General features: G+C 45.2%; 1 long non-coding RNA gene across 1 annotated transcript in view; it reads right to left on the reverse strand.

Moving 5' to 3' along the window:
* The window catches only part of LOC124595180, a 149,812-nt gene that overhangs the window by 35,634 nt on the left and 99,557 nt on the right, over positions 1-14,621 (reverse strand). The window contains exons 5-6 of the long non-coding RNA XR_006978183.1: positions 13,489-13,698; positions 13,043-13,338 (exon numbers count right to left, since the gene is read on the reverse strand). This is a non-coding gene — a long non-coding RNA (uncharacterized LOC124595180). The remainder of the gene's footprint in view (positions 1-13,042; positions 13,339-13,488; positions 13,699-14,621) is intronic.

Here is a 14,621-nt window from a genome sequence, read left to right on the forward strand (position 1 = left end):
TCTGCAGCGAATAGGCACTTGGTGCAGGGAGTGGCAACTGACCCTTAACATAAACAAATGTAATGTATTGCGAATACATAGAAAGAAGGATCCTTTATTGTATGATTATATGATAGCGGAGCAAACACTGATAGCAGTTACTTCTGTAAAAATATCTCGGAGTGTGCGTGCGGAACGATTTGAAGTGGAACGATCATATAAAATTGATTGTTGGTAAGGCAGGTACCAGGTTGAGATTCATTGGGAGAGTCCTTAGAAAATGTAGTCCATCAACAAAGGAGGTGGCTTACAAAACACTCGTTCGACCTATACTTGAGTATTGCTCAACAGTGTGGGATCCGTACCAGATCGGGTTGACGGAGGAGATAGAGAAGATCCAAAGAAGAGCGGCGCGTTTCGTCACAGGGTTGTTTGGTAACCGTGATAGCGTTACGGAGATGTTTAGCAAACTCAAGTGGCAGACTCTGCAGGAGAGGCGCTCTGCATCGCGGTGTAGCTTGCTGTCCCGGTTTCGAGAGGGTGCGTTTCTGGATGAGGTATCCAATATATTGCTTCCCCCTACTTATACCTCCCGAGGGTATCACGTATGTACAATTAGAGAGATTCGAGCGCGCACGGAGGCTTTCCGGCAGTCGTTCTTCCCGCGAACCATACGCGACTGGAACAGGAAAGGGAGGTAATGACAGTGGCACGTTAATTGCCCCCCGCCACACACCTTTGGGTGGCTTGCGGAGTATAAATGTAGATGTAGATGTAGATGTAGAAGGAACTTAAAATTTACTTTTAGAAGATGGCAGATATCTACCAAAAACGGGTGACGAGAAAATTAGCAAACTTAGAAACTTGGAAGAAGAATGGAAAATCTTAAAAACAGTCATATGTATTGTAGCTAATGAGTTCTACAGAATGGGTGGATGGGAAGGCGGTGGGCGTTATGCAATAAATAGGATACTATTTAGATAAAGGCCATTTATTGGTGAAAGCCTAGGGAGGCGAGGGTGAGCCAGAGTGTAGAGTATGGCGAAACGTAGTTCGCGAAGCTAACGAAAGTTGCTGTCTGCCAAAACTAATTCCACAGTGTCGCAGCACTGGGAGAAGCGGTAAGGTCTACACTGCTACAGGACACGCGTCCAACTCGCAGGTGAGCAAGAATACAAGAGTGTGGGCCCAGCGACGGGCGGTCGGGTATATTCGACGCACCACGCGGCTTCCTCCGCCCCGATTGGTCGGGACTGAGAAACCCACGGGGGTGGCAATGGGACTTTCCAGAGCGTTGGCTGCTAAGCGACGCCTGGGGCGGCGTTACCTCGTCAGCACATGAGAGGCGCGTGATGAAGGTGCCCTTCCTCGGTGCTGACTTCCAGTTACTAGACTGTGGGACAAAAGAATTTACAGGCAGCTAACACTGCCGACTGTGGTTTGGCCGTAATGGAAAAATGAAGTTACCGTTTGGAAGCTCATATAATAAAGTAAAATCCCCTACTGTCTGGCTCATCTTTTACAGAGTTTTGGGGAACGTGTAAGGGTTGGGCACCAGAGATGGAGAAAGCAATTAACGAAAAACAAGAAGAATTCAATACGAAAGTAAATAATTCCACCAATGAAAAGTATAATAAATATAAAGAGAAGAGAAATAATGCGAAATGCATAACTCGGAACGCACACGCAGAATCATGCGAACGGTTTATTAGCAATATAGAGCATGATTTACATGGCAGACAAACTATCGCTTACAAAGTAATGAAATCACTCAAGAGACGTGAAAATGATCCAATATGTGTTAATAATATAGGAGAGGATGAATGGCTAGCTCATTATAAAAAATTATGAAATGATGACACTTTAATTCAGATGTTACCTGAACTAAATGACACAAAAGCCCTGGACGATATTGATATGAGAGAACTGAAGGAAATTTTAAGAGCTCCAAAAATTGGAAAGCCACTAGTTTAGATGGTATTAATATGGAACTGTTGAAAAATTGAGGGTTATTCCTTTATCTAAGACTCTTTCAAATATTTAATTAACGCTGGAGAAATGAGAATATACGAAAAGACTGGATGAGAGCCCAAGTAATTTCTATCTTTAAAAAGCGCGATAAAAATAAATGTAGTAACTATCAAGGCATAAGCCTCCTGGATTCAGCTTATAAATTATATTCTAAAATCCTGAATTAAACACTTAAAAACATCATGGGAAAGCTAATATATGAAGAACAGTCAGGTTTTACGAAAGGACTAAATGCTATTGACAATGTGTTTAAACTGTATCGTTGTTGTTGTGGTCTTCAGTCCTGAGACTGGTCTGATGCAGCTCTCCATGCTACTCTATCCTGTGCAAGCTTTTTCATCTCCCAGTACCTACTGCAACCTACATCCTTTTGAATCTGCTTAGTGTATTCAGCTCTTGGTCTACCTCTACGAATTTTATCCTCCATGCTCCCCTCAAATACTAAATTGGTGATCCCTTGATGCCTAAGAACATGTCCTACCAACCGATCCCTTCGTCTAGTCAAGTTGTGTCACAAACTCCTCCCAAATTCTGTTCAATACCTCCTCATTAGTAATGTGATCTACCCATCTAATCTTCAGCATTCTTCTGTAGCACCACATTTCGAAAGCTTCTATTCTCTTCTTGTCCAAACTATTTATCGTCCTTGTTTCACTTCTATACATGGCTACACTCCATACAAACACTTTCAGAAATGACTTCCTGACACTTAAATCTATACTCGATGTTAACAAATTTCTTTTCTTCAGAAACGCTTTCCTTGCCATTCGCAGTCTACATTTTATATCCTCTCCACTTCGACGATCATCAGTTACTTTTGCTCCCCAAATAGCAAAACTCCTTTACTACTTTAAGTGTCTCCTTTCCTAATCTAATTCCCTCAGCATCACAAGTTATAGAAAAGAGACGAGAATTCCGTACGAAAACCTATCTTACTTTTGTGGATTTTGAGAAAAAATTCGGTACCGTGAATAGAGAAAAATTGTAGAATATCAGGGCTGAACGAGGTTATCCATCTAATCTCATAAATGCTATTAAGAGACTATCCACATACACAAAAATCGATATAGACATGGGAAGTACAACAACAAAGTCAATGAACACTGTGAACATGAACAAAGGAGTACGACAAGAGTTCTGTATTTCTCCAGCAGTACACAGATGAAATTATTAGCAAATGGAAAATGTTGAATATAAATGGAGTTCTTTTAGATCGTGACATCAGACAAATGTAATTTTATATGTAGACGACCTTACTCTGATTACAGAGAATGAAAATGAACTTCAGACTATAGTCTATAATTTTCAGCAAATAGCCTCAGATTACTGTCTGACATTGTAGCTAGATAAAATAAAAGTCATGATATTCTCGAATAATAAAATTTTGGAGCTAAAAAAAGTTTTAAATACTAGGATGCAGCATCACTTACAAATATAGGCCTAACCATGAAGTGAGTAGTAGGAAGATGGCAACGATAGCACACATTTGATATTAAACTGATGTACAAGTTAGTTAAATTGATCAATTACCACCACGCTCCACCCACCCCTCCCCTCTACCTCCAGATGACGTGTGTTTTTCTCAGCCATCACATGGGTCCCCACCCCTTCCTCCTCCTCATCACCCCTCCCCCTCCTCCATCTACCCTATTGGTGGGAATTTCGAACTTTGAGGGAAATTAAAAAATGTTGGGAATTTCTTTGTCCCAGGGCTGTGCTGATGTTCCACTCCCACCCCCTGCCCCAGAAACTGGCGGGAATTTCAAATTTGTGTCGGATTTTTTTCTCTCCACTCACATGTCCAGAACTGGTGGGAGACGTTCAATCTGTGCTGAGCTGTTGTTGTGGAAAGCATTGTGATGTGTTCGATCAACGAGATGAATGCGAAGGAATGGAGCAGCTTTCAATAGCTGTATTACACATACACATTCGAAGGAGGACTATAGCTACAGTTCACTACACAGGGGATGGAAGACTATCATAATGGAAGAGTGTAGGATAAAGAAGCAGAAGAATTCGATTCAGCAGATTGTGACAATGCGGAGGGATTGTGCCAAGAAGCATGTTTCAACCAATACATGTTCATACTAAGATATTCCACATGAAGGATTCACTCTTCGGAAATTGAAGAGGCGGGCAGTTGATGTTAATTCGCTTCAGTGGAAGCATATTCAAATTCGTGATACATACCATTGAGGAGCTTCAACTACTCATCACCATCCACTTCCCCCTCCACCTTCCCATCCTCTCATCCCATCATCACTTACTCGCCATCCTCACTGCTGTACAGAATGTTTTCTATTGAAGAACTGTTCGTGGCTGACTGTGAGAAGCTTAATAGCTATGTTGCCTGTAAGCGCACAGCCGAGGACTGTGCCCATAGCCCCCTACATGCAATAGGAAAGGAGCTATATTGGATGAGTGCCTGCAGGATGCCTATGCAGCAGAATGGTATCAAGATGCATTCTTCAAGCCAGGTAGACTGATGTTATAAGTGCCTGCCATTTTTGAAATTCACAGTCAGTTTTCTACCTCATAAGAGGACCAAGCAACTGGTCAAGTTCACAATTACGCCGCCAGATGAGCTTGCAATTGGCAGTAACCAATAGGAAGGGCAGCATCCGATCACATTGGGATATAAGGTGGGCCCAGCAGCTCTGCAGGCTCAGTATGAAGCGCCAGCCGAGATCGCCCAGCGCTGCCCAACTGCAGCAGCAACAGAACAGGAAGAAGCCACAGAAGTGTAGGTACTGAGCCGTGTGTGGCTCGTATTCATGCCGTCTCTCTCTTTTTTACATTCTGGTTTTACTGTACTGCCACCTCGTTTTGTTAATTCAATTACTGGTGTTACTGAGTTGCTCCCTTGCCCGCCCGTGAGGGGCATCAGCAGCGTTTATCGATATATGCCCCGCCGTATTATCTCTGCTGGACTGCTATGACTTCGCGGTTGTCGTGTGTTGAGAAGGGAATTCGTATCTGGCTGTGAGTTGCAACGCGCCAGCAGTGGAATTCGCACCTAGCAGTCGGACAGTTGGGATGCGGCAGGAGTCGTCGGATTGGAGCGGCAGTGAGGTTACTCCGCAAATACCTCCTCTTCTTCGTATTCTGCACATTTTATGGCAATGCTAGACGATTATCCATCACTTCCCGATATCGAAGTGTATCAGTAAGTATACAAAGTTAACTGACACTGGCAACTAAGATCCCACGAACAGAAACGACGCATATCACTGCACGCCGATCTGCACCGCTAGAGAGGTAACGGGCAACAGATTTTGGGTGCCCCTGTAGGCCAGTGGCAGCGTTCTTCCGGGAAAGGCCACTTCCCCCACCAAAAGTGCTGCTCGCTCTTGAGTTTACAGACAGACTATAGCCACAGTCTAACAAAACAGTCGCGACACTCACTGCTGTAAAAGTTGTTGCCGTCTGACAGATGGAGCGACACTAGCGCTCCGAGCGGCGGGTAAGGTGAACGTCAGACGCGTCGTAAGCCTAATGTTTGTTTGCATCCGTTTCCTACGTAATTTCCGAATTATTCGAGTTATTTTCTTGCCTCCAAGAGTTTGTGTAGTATCAGAAGGCTTATATGTTTCTAAAAATGATTCTAAAATAAGCGCAAGTATGGACAAAAACAATGAATAGAGTGGCAAGCTACAACACATTCGTGAAGAAACACTTGTGACATTGGACAGAATTGCAGCTTACCACATTGATATCAAAAGAATATAAACACACAGATTCACATGTAAGAAGCTCAGACATGTACCTCTACATGCAAAAGCGATGGACAGCTCGTTTATCGCTCTGTAGGCCTACTGTGTTTGTCATTGTCGCCTGTTGCCACAACTACGACCTTCATCTTTATACTATTCTAAATGGGACAGGCAACTGACAAATAGTGGGAGAAATATGCTGAAAACATTATAATGAGCTGATTACATTACATTTCACGAAAAACCAAAAATTTGAATAATTTTCAGACAATCTGTCTGTAGGCACTTTCCTTGTCCCATAATAGTTTCGCTCGAAGTCTAGCGATCTGCACATTCTGACACTTCACACGCTTTTGTAAGACGCGAAAAGCTGCACTTACTCTAACCACTTCATCGTCAAAGCAGGTCTGTGTTGACGATTCTCACGAATCTGGCACTAATACATGGAGAGTTGAACTGGTTGCTTCTGTGTCATAGGACTGTTTTACAGCTTTAGATTGACTGTCGAATCTTTGTGGCAGTTTCCTCTTCATCGTCAGTTGAGGTGGCTTATTTGGAATGTCAGTGTGGGTACTCTATTCCACAAGAGTTTGTTATTGTCTGCGTTCATGAACTGGTTTTGTTCGAAACGTAGCGAACAAAACCTAATATTATTATACAGGTAAACCGGGTCTTTCTTCATAAGGTCTTCTCATCTGCTATTAACTAGCCATTTTTTTGCTCCTAAAACGAAACATTCATCATTTATACACATACATTTGCAAGTGAATCCTGCGATACAGTTTAGTGACATGATGGTATATACCTCTCAGGAACGTTAGGAAACCTAAAAAAGACGGCTGTGGTGTCTTCTGCCTGTTGCTGCTGCAATTCATTGCGTTACAAACGCTCCCGATGATAAAAACCATTGTATAAATCAAAATAAACAATTACTATTCGCTTTCACGATCGCGCCGAACTCGCAGTTAACCTACCGACCGCTTGGAGCGCTGCTGGCGCTGAAGGCAACAAAATCGAGGCGAAGTGTCGCCGACTGTTATGTTAGACTGTGCTATAGCCATGACTCGCCCGACCGTTGCCGACACACATGGTTTCAATAGCGACGGTCCTGGTTGGTCGTCGGTTGGTCATCTTACCGGACGATGTGATTGCTCGCCGATCGTTTATGGGTTGGAGATATGTGTGTCTCAACTTGTGGTTCGTTCTCGTCACTGCATAGCCACTGTTTTTACCATTGGTCGCGTTCTTCGTCCAACTGTCTGTGATATTGTGTGTAGCCTGTGATGTCGACTGTTCAGTCATTTTAGTGCTGTTTGAGTGCTGATGTGTAGCAGTTGGTCGGTTGGCGCAGTCGCGACGTAGCACCAGTGGGGAATGCAGCGTCAGGAAGGTGCGGACAGCCATCACTTGCCTGACGATTGCCGACACACGTGTTTTGAGTGGGCACGACTTTGGTTGACCGGCGGTCGGTCGTCTTGTTACACGACGTGTATTTGGCCGGCGACTGATTATGTGCCGGCTGTGTGTGCCGACTCGTGGTTCGTCCTCGTCATTGCACAGTCACTGCCGTGAACACCGTCTAGTCCTCGTGCAGATGTTCGTGGGGCTGTGTGTGGTTATGTTATTTTCACTGACAAGTTTATTTAAGTGCTGTCGGCGTACTGCCTCTGAGTTAGTCGATCCTTTGATTAAACGACGTGGGTTTTCGGGTCGTCCACCCCTTACGGGTTGTTTGACATCCGTTTTGTTTGGTTCCACAGTATCTGCTGGCAGCATCGGTGGAATTTCGGTGCAAGTGCGGAGGGGAACCTTGGTTCAAATTCATGCATACATAGTACACCACTAATTCAGAAAAAAATAAACAATTTATTTACACACAGGCATACATATTTGCACAGGCATCCCCATTCGAGCACACTCACAAGTATACACACAGATAAATAAGCACTTACACATGCAGGCACACTATACACCACACATATACACTCCTGGAAATTGAAATAAGAACACCGTGAATTCATTGTCCCAGGAAGGGGAAACTTTATTGACACATTCCTGGGGTCAGATACATCACATGATCACACTGACAGAACCACAGGCACATAGACACAGGCAACAGAGCATGCACAATGTCGGCACTAGTACAGTGTATATCCACCTTTCGCAGCAATGCAGGCTGCTATTCTCCCATGGAGACGATCGTAGAGATGCTGGATGTAGTCCTGTGGAACGGCTTGCTATGCCATTTCCACCTGGCGCCTCAGTTGGACCAGCGTTCGTGCTGGACGTGCAGACCGCGTGAGACGACGCTTCATCCAGTCCCAAACATGCTCAATGGGGGACAGATCCGGAGATCTTGCTGGCCAGGGTAGTTGACTTACACCTTCTGGAGCACGTTGGGTGGCACGGGATACATGCGGACGTGCATTGTCCTGTTGGAACAGCAAGTCCCTTGCCGGTCTAGGAATGGTAGAACGATGGGTTCAATGACGGTTTGGATGTACCGTGCACTATTCAGTGTCCCCTCGACGATCACCAGTGGTGTACGGCCAGTGTAGGAGATCGCTCCCCACACCATAATGCCGGGTGTTGGCCCTGTGTGCCTCGGTCGTATGCAGTCCTGATTGTGGCGCTCACCTGCACGGCGCCAAACACGCATACGACCATCATTGGCACCAAGGCAGAAGCGACTCTCATCGCTGAAGACGACACGTCTCCATTCGTCCCTCCATTCACGCCTGTCGCGACACCACTGGAGGCGGGCTGCACGATGTTGGGGCGTGAGCGGAAGACGGCCTAACGGTGTGCGGGACTGTAGCCGAGCTTCATGCAGACGGTTGCGAATGGTCCTCGCCGATACCCCAGGAGCAGCAGTGTCCCTTATTTGCTGGGAAGTGGCGGTGCGGTCCCCTACGGCACTGCGTAGGATCCTACGGTCTTGGCGTGCATCCGTGCGTCGCTGCGGTCCGGTCCCAGGTCGACGGGCACGTGCACCTTCCGCCGACCACTGGCGACAACATCGATGTACTGTGGAGACCTCACGCCCCACGTGTTGAGCAATTCGGCGGTACGTCCACCCGGCCTCCCACATGCCCACTATACGCCCTCGCTCAAAGTCCGTCAACTGCACATACGGTTCACGTCCACGCTGTCGCGGCATGCTACCAGTGTTAAAGACTGCGATGGAGCTCCGTATGCCACGGCAAACTGGCTGACACTGACGGCGGCGGTGCACAAATGCTGCGCAGCTAGCGCCATTCGACGGCCAACACCGCGGTTCCTGGTGTGTCCGCTGTGCCGTGCGTGTGATCATTGCTTGTACAGCCCTCTCGCAGTGTCCGGAGCAAGTATGGTGGGTCTGACACACCGGTGTCAATGTGTTCTTTTTTCCATTTCCAGGAGTGTACAATATTTACACTATGAGAAAAGAGCCATACTATCTGGCACAAGCTCTCAGTCAGCCAGTCACTCACTCTCTCTCTCATACTCACTGTTGGAGTACCCCACCCCCTCTTGCGCTTCAAGTAAATAGCGTGAGTATGGGAGGGTTTCGATTCTGTCTCATAAATGACTCATGAGGTGACTGACACCATACCTTAGTTTGCAGCACAGTGTAGCCCTCGTGATCTCACACTCGAATACTAGTTTGCTGCACCAGATGCGGAAGTTGTGGCCGATCATCGTGAACATCATTCTACAGGCACTGCAAGTGGTTTTCGACCATGAGGACATGTAATGCCGCAAATTGCACACGCTTAGTCTGCCTCTGTGTGGCTCCATCTATTGTTCAATATGCACACATTTTGGATCTTAGAACCACAAACTCAACAATCAGCAATCCATCCACCTTATCTTTGATTAAGCCGATAACCTTCTTGCTCTGTGGAACAATTCCATAAGGGTTATTCGCTATGTATCCCAATGTGTCGAATTCAGTGCCATGACACCCAATTGCTTCATATACATCGCAGTCCTTCACCCAGTAGATGAAGTTATCTGTATCCACATGAAGTAACTTTGGTTCCATGAAGTGAGTTTTAGCAAACTCATAGTGGAAGGAGTACATGTAGAGTTTGGAGATGTTCAGTGTACATATACCTAACTAGATAGGATTTGTAAACTCTACTGAAGTCTTGAACATATCCACAGCAACAAAATTCTCAGTGATAATAGTGACCACACTTAAAATTAGGTCCGGCAATGCACTTTATTATGCCCCGTGGCCCCTCCCATTTTGTCCTAATCAAAATATCGCGTTCGTCTCTTACATTCTGCATTGTTTTACAGAAAATGGAATTACTAATTAATTTATAAAAACCTTTTTCAAAATCACTAGTCGCGTGTGCCCTCTTTTCGGTGTTTAATTCAATATATTTCTTCTACGAGGGGGACTGACTGAATGAGATAGCCTGGGTGATTCTATCTAGCTCCATTCCTAAGTTACACACAGCTGGAGACTATGGTAATGAATTATGTACCTCGGCTTGTGTCCAAAAGTGGTCATCAGTTTAGGGATTGTGCTTCCTCTTGAAGCTTGCTGCTCTGGACATAATGGCAAGTCGCTTGTCATTTCATGCATAGTAACAGAGTATATGAGGTCTGCCTCCACCAGATACCCAACACCAGATACCCTACGCCGGACCCATTATTTTTCCACGTAACCCCTCTAATTCTTTTTTGAGCACCCACTGAAAGCCACTTATCGGCACTGGCTGTGTCATGGTGTGCCCATATAAGTTATTCACATCCAAACATAGATTGTAACTTGAACGGAGGGATGCATTGAATCCCACATCCATATGCGGAGTATTTACCTTTGTGTGTGTATGGACATACTGAAAGTCCTCCACAGATCCTGTGCTCAAAGAAAACAAGTATATCAGCATCAGACGAAAGTTCGATACTGCGCCTCATTCTGTTGAGCTTTATGTCCCAGAACAAGACAGATGCTATGTAATAAAAGGCGGGGTCCGGAGAGTATATGTGGCCATGGTCGTGCCTACACCCTGGAACTTTTTCAAGAACATCCTCAAGCAAGCGCAGGTTGGTGTTCATGTATAGTCTTGTGTATTCACCGAAATTGGGAATGTTGAATTCCTGCCACATTCATGGCGAGCTCATAATCGGCATTAGTTATGGCATGGCCTGTGAGAATACTGGTACATCCAAATTTGTCAGCTAGCCTGGTTAAGTCGAGTTTTGCCTTACTATCCAGATATGCATAAGGCAAAATTCCTTTCCTGGTCACAAACAAACTTTTCCTCACTGTGGTATGGAGATCGGGTGGCAGGCACACTCTCCAGAGGTAGAGTTTCAACACGTTTCTGTATTGGCACCTGTGTAAAACATAGCGCCTCAAGGAAGCGGAGAGGAATTTTTGGCGCCATTCGTTTGGAGAGTGAAATATATTTCTCAACACTTTCAAGCAGGCCACTGACCTGTTTTTCTCCCAGCCGAAATTAACCAGTTGCTCAACTAGATAGTGAGCATCATGCCCACTTAAATTATGGAAGAAAACGGGTAGGTGTCATTGTAAGTTATACTTCAAATTGCATGCATTGTGAACTGCATCACGGAACTTTAACATAAGACAGTGGTCTCTATGGGGAGTTTTAGCTTTTCTGTCTAACAGCAGCCGACAAAAATGACATTTAACCGCATCATTATCAAAAATTTTATCCTCCTCCTATTCGGTCGTAGGGATGCTGTTGCTGTAAGGCCTGTGAACAACCCTTGAGAGTTTTTAAAGGTCAGTGAGCAACCCCAATATAAGATTCATAGCGCTTAAGACTTGAGTCATAGGAGCATGCAATTTGATATGCTGCTGGAAATGGTGTTTTTGCAGGAAGGTGGTATGTGAGGATGAGGGGTTCCCTTTACAATGGGTGATAGGGGCAAGAAGACATTCAAAAGTCTGTCTATACAACAAACAGATATTGTTCCTGGTGGTGCATATTCTTGAATTTAATATCGAGTTTTCTTCTGTAGGCACAACAACACATACCAGTTCCTTGGATTCACAGTCCTCCGGACTGAGAAGGTATTTAGACACCTGAAGCAATTGTGTTTTTATGTTCGTATTTCGACAATTGGCTGTAAAGGAAGTGGGGCATGTCTTTAATCCAGTGTAATGCTGATTATCACCTTCAGAGGAGGGCAGCACTTTTACATGAAGATCATGCTCACCTGCACATTTCGAAAAATAGAGTGGACCAATTACATTAAGCTTGTCCTGCTTTTCTGCTTCTTCAGATTATAAATGTGAACTGATATTCTGGGATTTTGTGCGACAAATTTTGGTGCATTCTGGATCTTTATAGGAAACTTGATACCATCAAAGTTATACCTCCTCGGGACCATATTTTTGCACATGTGGTATTGACCTGTATGCCCTGGATATACATTGTAAATTCTCTTGCAAGCCAGGATTGACCATGCCAAAAAAGCGTTATCCTTTTCATTTTGGACATTAATACATGCTTTCTTATCAGCTGTATCCCTAGGGAGTTTGATACAATTGTACCCTTCATTTAACGGATCGAAGACATGGATATGGATGTTGAGGTGTGGTATCTGGCTGAGTGCTTTAGCTGACCCTCTTACTTACATCTCAGAAAACCAGGCCAGTGTGGCACCCAAGGTGGATTCACAATACCACTAGGCTATTGATGTACTCTGAGATATAACGCCGTTATCACCCCAGATGTAGTGCAGCGTTTTCTCCTCAGCAGCACCCTGCTGTATGGTTGGGAGAGTCAACTCTCATCCGAGTACTGCATTACATTTCATGGCAATATATCTTGGATCTTTTAGGGCTTTGAGGAACTCTGCCTGCAGCATCAGGAGGTATGCTTCTAGAAACCTGTGTCACGATACCCCAGCTGGATTCTCAATTCTAGTGAACGAGATACGCCCCTCAAAGCAATCGCCAAGTATTATAGAGGGGTCATGATGCCATTAATCTGATGTGCTTCACTATCAGAATGGGATAGAGCACTACAGCTAGCCACAGGTACATCATCATTAACACTACAACTAGGAGACGACTGTGTACACCCGGTGGGTGACAGCGTTGGGTGTTCAAATGGTTCAAATGGCTCTGAGCACTATGGGACTTAACAGCTATGGTCATGAGTCCCCTATAACTTAGAACTACTTAAACCTAACTAACCTAAGGACATCACACACATCCATGCCCGAGGCAGGACTCGAACCTGCGACCGTAGCAGTCACGCGGTTCCGGACTGAGTGCCTAGAACCGCTAGAAGTTGGGGGTTGGTGCCTTCTGGTTTGAGGGGTATGAGCCAAGGCACACATACCTTTTGCTGCTGGCGTGGATGAACAGCGGGAGGAGGAAGAGGTGGTGGTTGTGAGCTGCTGAGGAAGCATCTAGGCTGTGGAGAGGGCACACGCTGATGCCGCTGCATCTTGGAGCCTTCACCATCGCCAGCCTCGGGGGTGGGAGATCGTTGCACGACGGTGCAGACCGCTCGTGTGTGTGTGTGTGTGTGTGTGTGTGTGTGTGTGTGTGTGTGTGTGTGACACCCGCCCCCACAATCACCGCTCTAGGTGCACGTGTCACAGCCGTCTCCTGTCGTGGCGGTGTTGATGTCACCTGTGTAACATACGAATAATGGGAAAAATTAAGCACAGTGCACAAGATTTTTTAAAAATATATGCTGTAAACAAACAATAACAATTAAGTAAATCGCCATTCGTGAATAATAATTACATATTTTAGCGATGGCGGTCACATTATAATCACCTTTTATATTCTAGGTCCCAGGATTGAGCAGTTCAGTCGATCTTTCTGGTAGTTCTCCCATCCAATCAAATATCTCCACCTCCTGCTCCAGAAGGGAGGCATCACACTGCCTTTCAGCAGCCATCATCTAACGTTACCACTCAAGCATCTCATACTCACTGGAACTGATGTTGCTGTTGTTGAGCCATCTATCCATCTCACGGATGTCGCCTGCAACAAGATATTGATTATCAGAAACGACAGGAAAAATTATGTACTGAATGTGACTACAGTGAGATACTGATTAAAACTACGAAAAAATTAAATAAAAAAGTAGAAAGTTCATACCACGTGGAAGTGATGACTCTAGGTCATCATTCTCGACAATTACCTCTATAGGAATCTCATTTTCCTCTTGAGCAGTATATATATATTATACAGGGTGTTTCAAAAATGACCGGTATATTTGAAACGGCAATAAAAACTAAACGAGCAGCAATAGAAATACACCGTTTGTTGCAATATGCTTGGGACAACAGTACATTTTCAGGCGGACAAACTTTCGAAATTACAGTAGTTACAATTTTCAACAACAGATGGCGCTGCAAGTGATGTGAAAGATATAGAAGACAACGCAGTCTGTGGGTGCGCCATTCTGTACGTCGTCTTTCTGCTGTAAGCGTGTGCTGTTCACAACGTGCAAGTGTGCTGTAGACAACATGGTTTATTCCTTAGAACAGAGCATTTTTCTGGTGTTGGAATTCCACCGCCTAGAACACAGTGTTGTTGCAACAAGACGAAGTTTTCAACGGAGGTTTAATGTAACCAAAGGACTGAAAAGCGATACAATAAAGGATCTGTTTGAAAAATTTCAACGGACTGGGAACGTGATGGATGAATGTGCTGGAAAGGTAGGGCGACCGCGTACGGCAACCACAGAGGGCAACGCGCAGCTAGTGCAGCAGGTGATCCAACAGCGGCCTCGGGTTTCCGTTCGCCGTGTTGCAGCTGCAGTCCAAATGACGCCAACGTCCACGTATCGTCTCATGCGCCAGAGTTTGCACCTCTATCCATACAAAATTCGAATGCGGCAACCCCTTGGCGCCGCTACTATTGCTGCACGAGAGACATTCGCTAACGATATAGTGCACAGG

The sequence above is a fragment of the Schistocerca americana genome, chromosome 2 (assembly GCF_021461395.2).
Source record: "Schistocerca americana isolate TAMUIC-IGC-003095 chromosome 2, iqSchAmer2.1, whole genome shotgun sequence".
Taxonomy (NCBI): domain Eukaryota; kingdom Metazoa; phylum Arthropoda; class Insecta; order Orthoptera; family Acrididae; genus Schistocerca; species Schistocerca americana.